Raw genomic sequence first — 14,076 nt, 5'->3', positions numbered from 1 at the left:
TTCCTGTTTTTCTTATATTCTTTCATGCTACAAAGTACAGTCCTCTATACATGCTTTATCAAATGTTATTCAGACTGTGTGAAAATATAGAAATGTCCAATAGGGGGTAGCATTGTTCCATTTGATCTTGTTCACTTTTTTCTTCCTCAGACACCCTTATCTAGGACAGCATGACATTAACTGAAGCAATTAAGGTTAAATACATTTCTCAAGGGTACTACAGTACCTTCTAGTACATTAAGGCTCACATATGCTGAACCTTCAATCTACAGATCACCTTTTACAATGCTTACCACCTAGCTACTAAATCAATGCAGTGTCAATCACCTCAGATGTTCTTTTCTCTATAAGATTATTGAAATCCACACTTATAAAAAATTACAGACAAGGAACTTCAGAGACCAATTGAGTTCTGGAAATTGAAATGAATTATTTGGGCAGTAAGATTTTATTAATTCCCCCTCAGACTGCAGAGTTATTTTAGTACCATGCTGATGTAACCTCTGTGCCAGTGTAAACTGCCACTTTTACAACAACAGCTGCCTGCCCACGCCCCCTGCCCGCCACCTTCGCTAGGAGACAGTTTCTAACTCTGCCGGGTACCAGACAGATGTTCTCATTAGTGCACAAAATACAGCCAACACTACAGCTTGTCCTGGATGCCATTTTGTCTGTCGTTTGCGGGGTTGAAGATGGTGCTGGTAGTAGAGCTAGGCTTTCCCCATGCCTTGGCAATTATAGAGTGAAGTTCAAAGACTAGACTTTCTTTTTTAGTGTTTTTTTTTTGCCGAAAGAGATGGCTGAGGAGAGAAGGGCTTGCTTGTCTCTCCACAGTCAATGTTGAGAGGGCAGTAAAAAGGAAGAGAGCAGCTGCAACCCTCAGAGCCAACCCACACTAGTTCCACATTGTGATGTAAAGGCTCTACCTTTTCATGTCTGTGCAGTACAGAGGGAAGGCACTTGATGCAAAGGGAACAGCATTGCAAGGCTATTACTGACTGTAGGCACATTGTCTTGCCGCACATTTGTACAAAACGTTGAAGCTGTGAATTGTGAATTTATTCACAGTCACTGCCGGGCCAAATTACCTGTGGTCCATAGTCAATTATGTGTCAAACATGAAAGGACAAAGAGAGGACAATTATGTTTACCCTCTGAAAAATGGTGTGAGCTTGCATGTTTAAAGTAACACTGCATAACCATGACTGAGGCATAATTATAATGAATTCCAGAAGTTCAGCTACCATCATTCTCAATTTAATGAGTCTCTCTGAATAATTCCAAACAGTTTGTAATCTCTTGGGACAAGCGGTCTCAATAGTGTAATCCAGGTTGATGTGGTCTGGGGGGGTTTCTACCGGTATCTCGGAGACAAGCCCAGGGTTAATGAGCTCTCTGGCACTTCCTTTGTCCCTAAATGGGCATTTGTTATGGAAAGCACTTGACCGAAAATACACTGGATTTAGCATGCTCAGTTAGATGTTTTAGCCATGCAGGGAAATTCCTTCAGAAAGATAATTGCATTGTGTGATTTTCTACTAGATCTGACTGTACATTTATTTTGACAGTTTGTGGATTCATTTGAATTAGATTGTAATTAGTCTATAATGAATAGCATATGTTTTCTCCCTATAATGTATTATCTTGTAGCCATGCTAAGCATACATTAGTATCAGTAATAATTGGTTCGTTCCATGAAAAGACGACCTTTTGCGTCCCTTTGATATTTGAAGTAGAAATTGTGCTCCAATATTGCATTTTAAAAGGCTGTTATATTAAATGAAGTGCCTTTTAATATATAATCAAAAAATATATGCTTGTTAAAGTGCCAAAATTCTGCATTTTGACATGTCCCTACATCAACCATGCGTCACTTCTAGGAAGATTTTAACCCACTTAATCGCCAAATTCCTACTAGTTTTTCCATTATTGTAAAGTCCTAGTTATTTTTTTTCTTTAAGAAAATAATTTATGTAGATTATTATTTATTTCATGTGATTAGTGATTCATTTAGATCTGTCCCTCATTTTAAGGTCAACCCTGTTACGTGAACTGAAATCTCGTTCCAATATGGTGAAACTTTCCTTTAAAAAATTGTGTTTTTTTCTAAAGAAACATTGAACATCTAATAGTTAAATTATAGTGTAAAAGCAGGTGAGCTCCTTCTACTCTTTTTGGCCATTTTCTGGTGTTTGATGATGGTAACCATTCAATTGCCCCTCCCTGTTGCTGACAACAAGCTTCCATTCCCCCTGTCAAAGGGGGATTTATGGCTGATTTATGAAGAAATCGTGAAACCATGTTACAGTCAACCCTGTTACTTTATTTGAACTTAATAGGCACTTACTAAGCTTTTGATACGGTAGACCATTCCATTCTTGTGGGCCGGCTAAGGAGTATTGGTGTCTCTGAGGGGTCTTTGGCCTGGTTAGCTAACTACCTCTCTCAAAGAGTGCAGTGTATAAAGTCAGAAAATATGCTGTCTCAGCCACTGCCTGTCACCAAGGGAGTACCCCAAGGCTCAATCCTAGGCCCCACACTCTTCTCAATTTACATCAACAACATAGCTCAGGCAGTAGGAAGCTCTACAACAAAGCTTTCTTAGTGTCCAACAAGCTTTCTCTACCCTTAACCCGGTTCTGAACACAGGTCATGTGGTTTGGTAAGAAGAATGCCCGTCTTCCCACAGGTGTTATTACTATCACTGAGGGTTTAGAGCTTGTGGTAGTCACCTCATACAAGTTCTTGGGAGTATGGCTAGACTGTGCACTGTCCATCTCTCAGCACATATCAAAGCTGCAGGCTAAAGTTAAATGTAGACTTGGTTTCCTCTATCATAATTTTTCCTCTTTCACCCTAGCTGCCAAACTAACCCTGATTCAGGTGACCATCCTACCTATGCTAGATTACGGAGACATAATTTATAGATCGGCAAGTATGTTCTTTACCATTCGGCCATCAGATTTGCCACCAATGCTCCTTATAGGACACATCACTGCTCTCTATACTCCTCTGTAAACTGGTCATCTCTGTATACCCATTGCAAGAACCACTGGTTGATGCTGATTTATCTGAGATATCTACTGCAGCCCTCATCCTCCACATACAACACCCGTTCTGCCAGTCACATTCTATTAAAGGTCCCCAAAGCACATACATCCCTAGGTCGCTCATCTTTTCAGTTCGCTGCAGCTAGCGACTGGATCGAGCTGCAACAAACACTCAAACTGGACAGTTTTATCTCAATCTCTTCATTCAAAGACTCAATCATGGTCACTCTTACTGACAGTTGTGGCTGCTTTGTGTGATGTATTGTTGTCTCTACCTTCTTGACCTTTGTGCTGTTGACTGTGCCCAATAATATTTGTACCATGTTTTGTGCTGCTACCATGTTGTGTTGCTACCATGTTGTTGTTATGTTGTGTTGCTACCTTGCTATGTTGTTGTCTTAGGTCTCTCTTTATGTAGTGTTGTGTTGCCTCTCTTGTTGTGATGTGTGTTTTGTCCTATACTTATATTGTATTTTTTTAAATCCCAGGCCCCCAGGCCTTTTACCTTTTGGTAGGCCATGATTGTAAATAAGATTTGTTCTTAACTGACTTGCCTAGTTAAATAAAATACAATAAAAATACTACAGTGCCTTCACCTATCAATACACACTACTTCATAATGACAAAGTGAAAACATGTTTTTAGAAATGTTAGCAAATTTATTTCAAATGAAATACATAAATATATAATTTACATAAGTATTTACACCCCTGAGTCAATACATGTTAGAATCACCTTTGGCAGCGATTACAGCTGTGAGTCTTTCTGGGTAAGTCTTTAAGAGCCTTGCTCACCTGAATTGTGCAACATTTGCACATTATTCTTTTTTAAATTATTCAAACTCTGTCAAGTTGGTTGTTGATCATTGCTAGATAGCCATTTTCAAGTTTTGCCATAGATCTTCAATCCAATTTAAGTCAAAACTGTAACTAGGCCAGTCTGGAACATTCAACGCTGTCTTGGTAAGCAAGTGTATATTTGGCCTTGTGTTTTAGGTTATTTTCCTGCTGAAAGGTGAATTTGTCTCCCAGTGTCTATTGGAAAGCAGACTGAACCAGGTTTTCCTCTAGGATTTTGCCTGTGCTTATCTCCATTCCATTTGTATCCCAAAAAACTCCATAATTCCTTGCCAATTACAAGTATACCATAACATAATGCAGCCACCACCATTCTTGAAAATATGAAGATCGGTACTGCATTTCGTTGTACTGTACTTGTACTCTATTCTAATCAGTGATGTTTTGTATAACGCTTTATGTTGTCGTGTCTGACTATGATTAAATTATATGACATGCTATTTTATCAAATTGATTACGTGATTGAATTAAACCATGCAACAATTAAACCATTAATAACCTGGGGAACCACGGAAGCATTCATTTATATAGAGCGGTTATCTCCCGAATCCAGTCTCTTAAAGATCTGAAGATCTTTTACAGCAATAGCAGTTAATTATTAATCGTCACCTCGATCGGTCTCATTCCGATTGTCGTAAACTACTTGGTTACCTGCACGAACCCTAGCTAATAAGTGTAATCGGCAATACACAAATTTGCTTAATTATATATTTTCTAAATACCTAAATAATCAAACAGAATTACATACATGTACACAGGATAGATCACACATCAAATACTAATCATGTCATGAAAAGCCCGTTGTGGGCTAACCCGATATGATGGCTGGTTACACAAAGGAAGGGGGTTGGGTTTCAATGAAAGAGCGAGAAGACTGAGGGACAAAGAGATTGAATCTCTATCGACCTTGAGAAGCTATGCTACAGTAAATACAGAATTTTCTGCAAGATACCACCCATTTGGAAGAGGAAAATGCAAGATACATATATTTACTCTGAGCTGCGCTTTGATAGATGTGTCGAATATGGAATATTGGTTTACCCAGCAGAGATCGCCATTGTCCTTTGAATAATCTTTTTGGTTGTAGTGTTGTTGAGCGGATACGTTAAAGTACCCTGTCACTCTTCTGAGATTGTCTGTCCATTCCTAGGCCACGTACGTTTACAGCTGCAGCTGATAATTCGACATCTAGGATGTATCACTTCTTTAGTGAATAATCGTTCAAAGTTCATACCAAGTTGTCATAATCAGCTCGCGCTGTATTCTGGCTGGTCTAGTCAAAATTCACCATTCCAGCATGGTGATCTTCACCTCCACGTTGAAATTCACCCTTTTAAACGTTAGGACAGCAGTCCTAACATTTCTGGAACTAAATGTTAATTTCGTTAAGTTATAGTTGAAATTAGCCCTTTTAAACGTATGGACACCAGTCCTCACGTCGTAGGGAACGCTTTTGTACTGTGGGAGAAGGGTGTGTTTCACAGTTCTCAACCAGTGTCTGTTCACTTGGGCGTGGCCACTGAATGAGCATAGTTTACTTATGAAAACAATTCTCTCATTTAGAAGCTAAAATTACATTTAATCTTTTCACAAATAGTTTCATATTTAAACATTTAAATTGCACAACAATTCCATGTGAATCTGATAACTAGAATGTGTAGACTTTCCAATATACAATTTATGTCGTCCTATCATCAGATATAATGTCCCAGCCACCAACTGATTTGACATACTATCTGTATCTTTGTAGTGACAGGGTGTTAATAACTTCACCATGCTCAAAGGGATATTCAATTTCTGCAGTTTTTTATTTTTATGCATCTACCAATAGGTGCCCTTCTTTGCGAGCATTGTTTCACTGCTCGACTGAGGGACCTTACAGGTATGTGTTGGGTACAGAGATGAGGTAATCATTCAAAAATCATGTTAAACACTATTAGAGTGAGTCCATGCAACGTATGTGACTTGCTTAGCAAATTTTGACTCAAGACATTTAAACTTTTCATTTTTAATTCATTTGTAAAAAATTCTGAAATCATAATTCCACTTTGACATTGTGGGGTATTGTGTGTAGGCCAGTGAAACAAAATGTAATCAATTTTAAATTCAGGCTGTAACATAACAAAATATGGAAAAGTTCAAGGGGTGTGAATACTCTGAAGGTACTGTATAGTCCTTTTTCTTTTTAACCTATTGAGATGGGATTACACTTCTCAAAAGTCACCGATTGGTGGAAAAATATCTAAGATTGTTTAAGCAATTTTATCTGTAACATTTTAAGTATCCATTCCTTCAGAGATTGAGATTGTTCTCGCTCCTGCCATCCATCACAATGTTTTGAGACTTAAATGATAGATTGTCTGTCATGTCAGTGGATGTCAGTTTCTGTCAATATTCTAGCAGCTTGTGTAACAGTATGCTAAGGGTTCTCAGGCACAGCCACAGGAACTAGATGGCACCACGGCGCTAATGTATTCTGTGGACAAATATAAACAAATTGAATATTCTATGTGGACATTATATTTACCAATGAGAACTGAGTTACAGAGCAGTGGGTAATTTGTTGTGTGGTGTGGGATTGGATCATTGATTAGGCATGCCTTAAACATGGTTAGACACAGTAGAAACGAATGGAAGCTTTAAAATCACCATGATGTAACCTGAAAGCAGTATAAGAACAGATCAGAGTAACTCAAATTGTGATTGTATCAAACTACCAATCTGAATATGCTTAGAGGTTGCTGAATTTCTAGCACCATTTACTCGGCTGCTTCTGGAATAATCTGGAGTAGTCATTCAATCTGTCTTGTGCATGTCAACCATTTAGTAATACTGTATGTGGTCCTCAGGAAGACAAAGAGTTATTTTAACGGTTACAAACATTCCCCAGGCTGTCAGAATTGTAATGTGATCAATAAAGGAAATATGGCCTGATTTGCAACTGTTCAAATGTATACTGCTCTCCAATATTTTGAGAGTAGAATATAAAATGTGTATATATAAATCTTTTATTCTAATCTAGAGCAGGGGTTCGCAAACTTTTTTCCACAGGTTCCCCTTTTCACATTTGAAAAAGGTTGCTATAGCCTTTATTAAACACACCAGCTTGATTTTGTTTAATTTGAGGGATCTAGGAACATTTTCTTGTTTTGAAGCTCATTTCCTGCAATTTTGCCTAGTTTAATAAGACTCATAGCATCTTTCAGGTATTTAATTATACATATTCTCTTTTACAGAAAGTAAATAGATCACACATTGTATAAGATCACTTCCCAAGGAAAGTAAAATTTCTTTGACTCCTCAACTTTAGAAGGTCACAGGTCAGCTTCTGAATGGCATAGACAAACCAAAGATATTCCCATGTGCATCAGAGTCACATCTTCCTCTGGCATTTTACCGCTTGTTTCTAGCATAAAGCATCTCAGATTAAAAAAAGGTTACCCCTCAAATAAAGGAAGTTCCCCACCCCCTCCCACAAACCTTTACGCCTACCTATGGGGGATCACCTCTAGGTAGGGAACCCCTGAACTAGATGGTGTTCAATTTTTTTTATTTTATTGTGGGGAATATTCTTTTTTTTTGTCCTAGCTGAATGATAATAGTAACCTCTGTATATTGTGGGAGAGATGTCTCAGACTGAAGTTTAAATCAATTAGCCATTGGCCTTTAGTGCCCTGATTGATACTATCGTTAATATTTAACTCTTAGAAGGATAAATTTTTTTGCTTTCTGTCTCTCCTCTGAAGATTAAGGAGGAATGAATGCAACAATTATGGCAAATACACATCAATACATGTCCTTTTCAAAAGACAGAGCGAGTAATAAAAAACCCTACATTCACCATACTCTAAATGTCTATTGGTATCATGCTGATGGCATGAGGGTCACAAATACCCATTTCTTTCCTCTTTAAAATCCTTGTCCAAGATATTTCCCTGCCATTTAGCTGAGGATTTATACTCAATTGACATTTTCTCTTTCCTTTTCTGAAAGAGGGCTTATAGTAATTGTATGGTATCCTGTAGTATAAGTTGTCATACAACCATTGACTGAGTGCAATGGAGTGCAAATATACCAATCGTGCTGTTCTAGCGCAAGGTTTCTCTATTATCATTATGGCTATTGTTCTTATATACCCCGGGGACAGTATTACACCGTATTACAAGCAATAACACTTAGTGCACTGGCTATATTAGATGTATTAAAATCTGTCAAATGCAAAGCATCATGGGATTGCTCTGCTATTTAGGCATCACATTGAGTGAATATAAAGCATGACAGCCTGAGTCCCTTGTGCCAAGTGCTGTTAGGCAGCTGAGTAATGCCAGCAGGTCTCAAGGCAAGCATCTATACCGCATTGTAATAATAAACTGAGGGTGGGCAGAGCAGGCAGACGGGAACACATCACTGATGACTTCCGAGGTCACCCTGTTTGTAGAGTTTCAAATCAATGTGTCTCAGTGTTCCACCCAGTTATACAATGCAGAAGTGTAGACACGATTTATGCCACTTTATATGTGAAATGCAAATCATCACAGTACTTTGAGAATAAATATTCTAGTTGAGAGGGCTGAGGTTTAGAATCAGGAAATGATAATTCCCATGGTTGGGTAACCGATGAATCATCGTCAACTATTGGAAATGCCTTGCACATTGAAACTTTAGGTTTTCAAGGCATTTTCAATAGTTGACAATGATTCAATGGGAATGATAATTTACTGACTTGAAGTGGCTGCCAACATTTGGAGAAAAGCATGAAAAGGCATAGCCAAGTGGGGAGTTGTTAATATAGTGAACTGAATCATCTTTTGGCATAGCCAAATGTTTATAATTCAAATGAAAGTTCATTGGTCGTGTACACAGTTTAGCAGATGTTGTCGCAGGTGCAGCGAAATGCTTGTGTTACTAGCTCCTAACAGTGCAATACAAAATGTCCAACAAAATAATAATCAAATAATAATACCCAAATAATAATCAAAACTAGAAGCAAGAAATCACAAATGTCAGGACGAATCTAGATAACAAAAATAACACTATCAGTAATCCAAATGCAATCTATGCTTATATACCGTACACCTAAATATATACTAAGAAGGAAATGTAGATATATTAGAATGAGCTATGTCATGAATACAGTATATAAAAACAAATACAGGGAGCGTGTATAACAAAATAAAATGCAATGTACAGTGGTAGATATATTAGAATACGATATGTGAAGAATACAGTATTATTCAGCGTTTCTCTAACTCGTTCCTCAGGACCCAAAAGGGTGCACGTTTTAGTTTCTGCCCTAGCACTACACAGCCGATTAAAATAATCAACTAATCATCAAGCTTTGATTATTTAAATTTGCTGTGTAGTGCTGAGGCAGAAACAGAAACATGCACCCAGGGTGTCCCAGGACTGAGCTTGAGAAACCCTGCAGTATATCCTCCTTAGACCAAGCAATTCATTTTTGTCCTCTCTAGTGGACATCAGCTCTTGGTCCATATCTCTGAAGCCATACATTCCTGTTATCCCACTGAGAGGACATTCTGGGCTTTTCATTGATATCACGTGTGGGAATGTGACCTTGACAAGTTTATCTTCCTGGTTAAAAAACGAATGGCTGCTGTCAAAATTAGCACATTTAATAGAAATTGTCAAATAAGTGGGTAATTATTAATTATACTTTTTGTGAGTTTGATATTCAAATTGTTTCTAGTAAGTGAATATCTCAGAAATAGTTAAGTGAGTGTCAGAACTGTCATATTTGTTTCACATGAAATAAGAGCTAAAGAAGATCTTATCAAGACATGTCCTCTGTAGTGGACATCTAGATGCTGCAACTATGTTTTTCACCTACTGTATCCATTGACTGTAATGTAAATGTTTTCATATTTACGTCCTAATGACCACTACAGAGAACAATTTTGCACTTAAAATAAAAATACATTTAGTTGAAAAAATAATCTTGGTAACATTAAATAAGAATCTGGCAGTGTGCCTAGTGAAAGTCTACACACCCCTTGCACAGTCTTCACATTTCACTGCCTTAAAAAACATCTAAAAATTATTACATTTCAAATGAAATTGTTGTCCCCTACAGATCTATAGAACCTACTCCACATGTTCAAAGTAAAACACTTTGCACATCTCTTAGGGCAACATATGCCCATTCTTTTTGCTCAAGCTCATAACATTTGTTTGGACAGCTATATTCAAACATTGTCTCTGATTGTCTTGCAAATTTGAGTTAGGACTGAGATTAGACCAATCAGGAACATTCTGGTGTGTCTTTGGCATAAACATTTGTGTAATTGTCTTGATAAAAAATATGAACTCTATGCCAGGGTTATGTTTTCAAAAGATTGAGTTTGTTTAAGGTTTTCCTGTAACTTTTACCTGGGCTTTTCCCCTTTCATATTTATTTTGATCCTGACAAACTCCCCAGTCCCTGCTGATGACAAGCATACCCATAACATAATGCTGTCTCCAGAATACAAGTATTAACTCTGGGGTCTGATTTTTTTTGTAATTTGGAACATTTTCTATAATTTTTCTTTCACTTAGAAACTTTGGAGTAGGTTGGGCAGATCAAAAGGAAACAACTCTAATTTAATCCTTTTTAGATTTAATTTTAAAGCAGCAAAACATGAAGACTATGCGAGGGAAGACTGTCTAAAAAAATTATCCAGTATATAAATATAAGGTGTGTATAAACAGTGTAATAAAATGCAATGTATATACACCGTACAGTATATTAGAATGAGCTATGTGAAGAATCCAGTATATGAATACACAATGTGAAAAACAGTATAAAAGAAACGGTCCAGTGTTTAATGTCTCTTTATACAGTGGGGTAAAATATTATTGACACCCTCGATAAAGATGAGCTACAATGACTGCACTAAACAAATAATTCACACACTGAGTCATATTGTATGCGGACATTTTTTTGGGGAAATCACATTCCTCGCCTGTCAGATCTAGACTCTATGTACATAGGGCAGCAGTCCCTAAAGTACAGGGGAGAGTACCGGGCGGTAGCCGGCTAGTGACAGTGTCTAATCCTCACTCTAATATTTGCAATGTGAAATTAGCTACAGCAGTCTGCCACTGCATGCCGTTTGAAAGAATAGAGAAACGAAAAGTGTTGTTTATTAGACTGGGGGAATTGTGAGTCTGGTTTATATATGGTTCTAAACGGCTCTGCAGAGGCAGGGAGTGTGAAGGGAGACATTTTCTTTGCTCAGACGGCACGATTCTGGTCATGGTAGGTTTCACTTTATGGTGGAGCATCCCTGGGAGAAATTTTCTCAGGGAAATACAAATATCTTACATTTTGCAACCAAACTATGCTCTGTGACCTGAGGTAGAATACGCACCAATACGCACTTCTTACTTTTACATTTTGGTGAAATAAGATATTGTTGGAAGCAATGGACAATAACCTTCAGTTGGAGTACATGTACAGACCTGATCTACAAAAAGAGTCAACACAGACTGTACTTTCTCAAAAAGCTGGGATCTTTTAATGTTGACTGTACTATACTGACTCTGTTTTTACAAATCTTTCATTGAGAGTATTTTCACTTTTTGTATTGTTTGCTGGTTTGGCAATGCCACTGTCAGCCAGAGAAATATGCTGAGAAGGATTATCACCACAACAAGCAAGGTACTTGGAGTCAAACAGACAGGCCTGGATGAGATCTTTAAGGTCAGGGGCCTCCGCAAGGCTCACAAAATAATTTTAGACTCAAGCCACACCCTGTACACAGACATTGAACTACTCCCTTCTGGGCGCAGGTATAGGGCACCCATTGCCAGGAAAAACAGACCTAGACAATCATTTGTGCCAGGTGTGATATCCTTCCTAAATAACTCAGGCTAGTCTCTTTTAATTGGTACGTAACTGTTATGAAAGTTGTATTGTCAATTTGTTTTGTATTTAAACGCCACTTTAAATGTGTACATGACACTGTAACAAAATTTCCCCATGGGGACAATAAAGTCAGTAAAGTAAAGTAGTAAAGGAGTTGTTATTTTTATTGAGTAGCCTATGCATTTACATTACTAGGATGGATCCTTTTAATAGTATAGATTTTCAAATGGTTATTAGCAGTGTTTGACTTGGATTAAAATAGGTGTTGGTGCTGTTTATATTTAGATGCAGGAGCTCCACAATACTTTGGAGCTACTATTCAATAATAGGAACAGGAGCTCAAGTAGAAGAAAATTTGAGGTGCTGATACTCTGGGGAGGTCCTGCCCAAGTCAAGCACTGGTTATCAAAAATACATTATTACGGTATGAAAAACAAACAGTACAGAAGTCTCAATCAGAACAGCATGTCCTTGGTTCTTGCATATTATTTCCATGTAGCTTTTGGATGCAGAGACTTCCTACATCCTACACTTCCTGTTTTCCCATTAATCTTGTCAACGTTCAAATGTATCAAGGAAAATTCCATACACTCTTTGAAAAAAGGGTTCCAAAAGGGGTCTTCGACTGTCCCCTTAGGATAGAACCCTTGTTGGTTCCAGGTATAACAATTTTAGGTTCCATGTAGAACCCTCTGTGGAAAGGGTTTTTGCATGAAACCCAAGGGTTCTTCAAAGAGTTCTCTTATGGGAACAGCCGAGGAACCCTTTTAGGTTCTAGATAGCAACTTTTTTCTAAGGAATCTGAGTCATTACACGTTGAGCCCCTCTTTGATCTTAAGCAGTGGGAAAATTCCATGCTCTAAGTTCCTCATGTAATACCTTGGAGACAAACCGGATCTGAGAGAATGAGCTTAGGAAACTTGTGCCTCTGCCCTCTTTAATAGTTTAAAGACTCTGAGAAATGGCTGGTGAGCTGAATCACCTCCCTCAGCTAGTGTGTGGTCCAACCAATACTTGCAACTGTGTGCGTCACTCAGGCACTCTCTCTCTGACCACTGTGGATCAAACAAAGTGTGTGTGCGTGTGAATGTGTGCGTGCGTGTGTGTGTGTGTGTGTACCTTGAGAATCAGAGAGGGGGTGCCCCCTCATGTTAATGCAGTGTCAGTAGATGGAAAAGTATTCGTTTCTGATGTAATGTCAATTGTTTGATGTCATTTAATTAGTGCTTGCGTGGTTGCTCAGATGTGAAGAAGCCTGAGTGAAACATCCCTAGGACAAAACAGAGATATGGAAATGGGGCCCTGCCCTGCAATGATGTGTAAACCTGCTGTTTGAGAATACAGATAACTATTCATTGGTGGTGGGAGCGGGACCGAACTGCAAGGGGGCAACAGTGGAACATGAGGGGTGGAAAGTCCCCCCTGCATTGGTATATTATTCCATGGCAGGGTTCCAATGGACTGCAGTTTCCTTCCAGAAGTGTGTTAAGCCTCAAAGCCTCTTGAATTCAATCACTCATGTAGCTGGTGGCAGGTTAGCAGTGCTTTCCATGGATTTCAATGTGGGGACCAAAGGCCGACAAGGTGCATTTTCAATCTCTGCAGCTCGCACGGCTGTAAAAGTCACATAAATAATATATAAAATGCATTTTTATCACCACTGTTCTCTGCTCTCTGTGCATGCAGTGACTGGTTGATAGGACAGGACAGGGATATGCATGTTGAGAATCATCAACACCTCCCCTCTTCCTCTACTATCAAACAAACTGCATGTTTCTCCCACCAGTTTAATTTTCTTTCTCAGTTTCATTAGTACTACACACAATCATTTCTGACATGGTACACTGACGACCATGCGCGAATAGTTATTAGTACCGGCATCTACTGACAGTGATTATCTGTTGCACCCTATTCCCTTTTTAGTGCACTACTTTTGACCAGGGCCTGTGCATGCAGTGACTGGTTGAGAGGACAGGACAGGGATATGCATGTTGAGAATCATCAACACCTCCCCTCTTCCTCTACTATCAAACCAACTGCATGTTTCTCCCACCAGTTTAATTTTCTTTCTCAGTTTCATTAGTACTACACACAATCATTTCTGACATGGTACACTGACGACCATGAGCGAATAGTTATTAGTACCGGCATCTACTGACAGTGATTATCTGTTGCACCCTATTCCCTTTTTAGTGCACTACTTTTGACCAGGGCCTATATGGCGCTGGTCAAAAGTAGTGTACTACAAAGGGAATAGGTTGCCATTTTGGGCGCAGACCATGTTCTCACTGTCATACGCAAC

The sequence above is a fragment of the Oncorhynchus mykiss genome, chromosome 28 (genome assembly GCF_057628025.1).
Source record: "Oncorhynchus mykiss isolate SJ-2025 chromosome 28, ASM5762802v1, whole genome shotgun sequence".
Lineage (NCBI taxonomy): Eukaryota > Metazoa > Chordata > Actinopteri > Salmoniformes > Salmonidae > Oncorhynchus > Oncorhynchus mykiss.
This window is presented reverse-complemented; position numbering follows the sequence as displayed.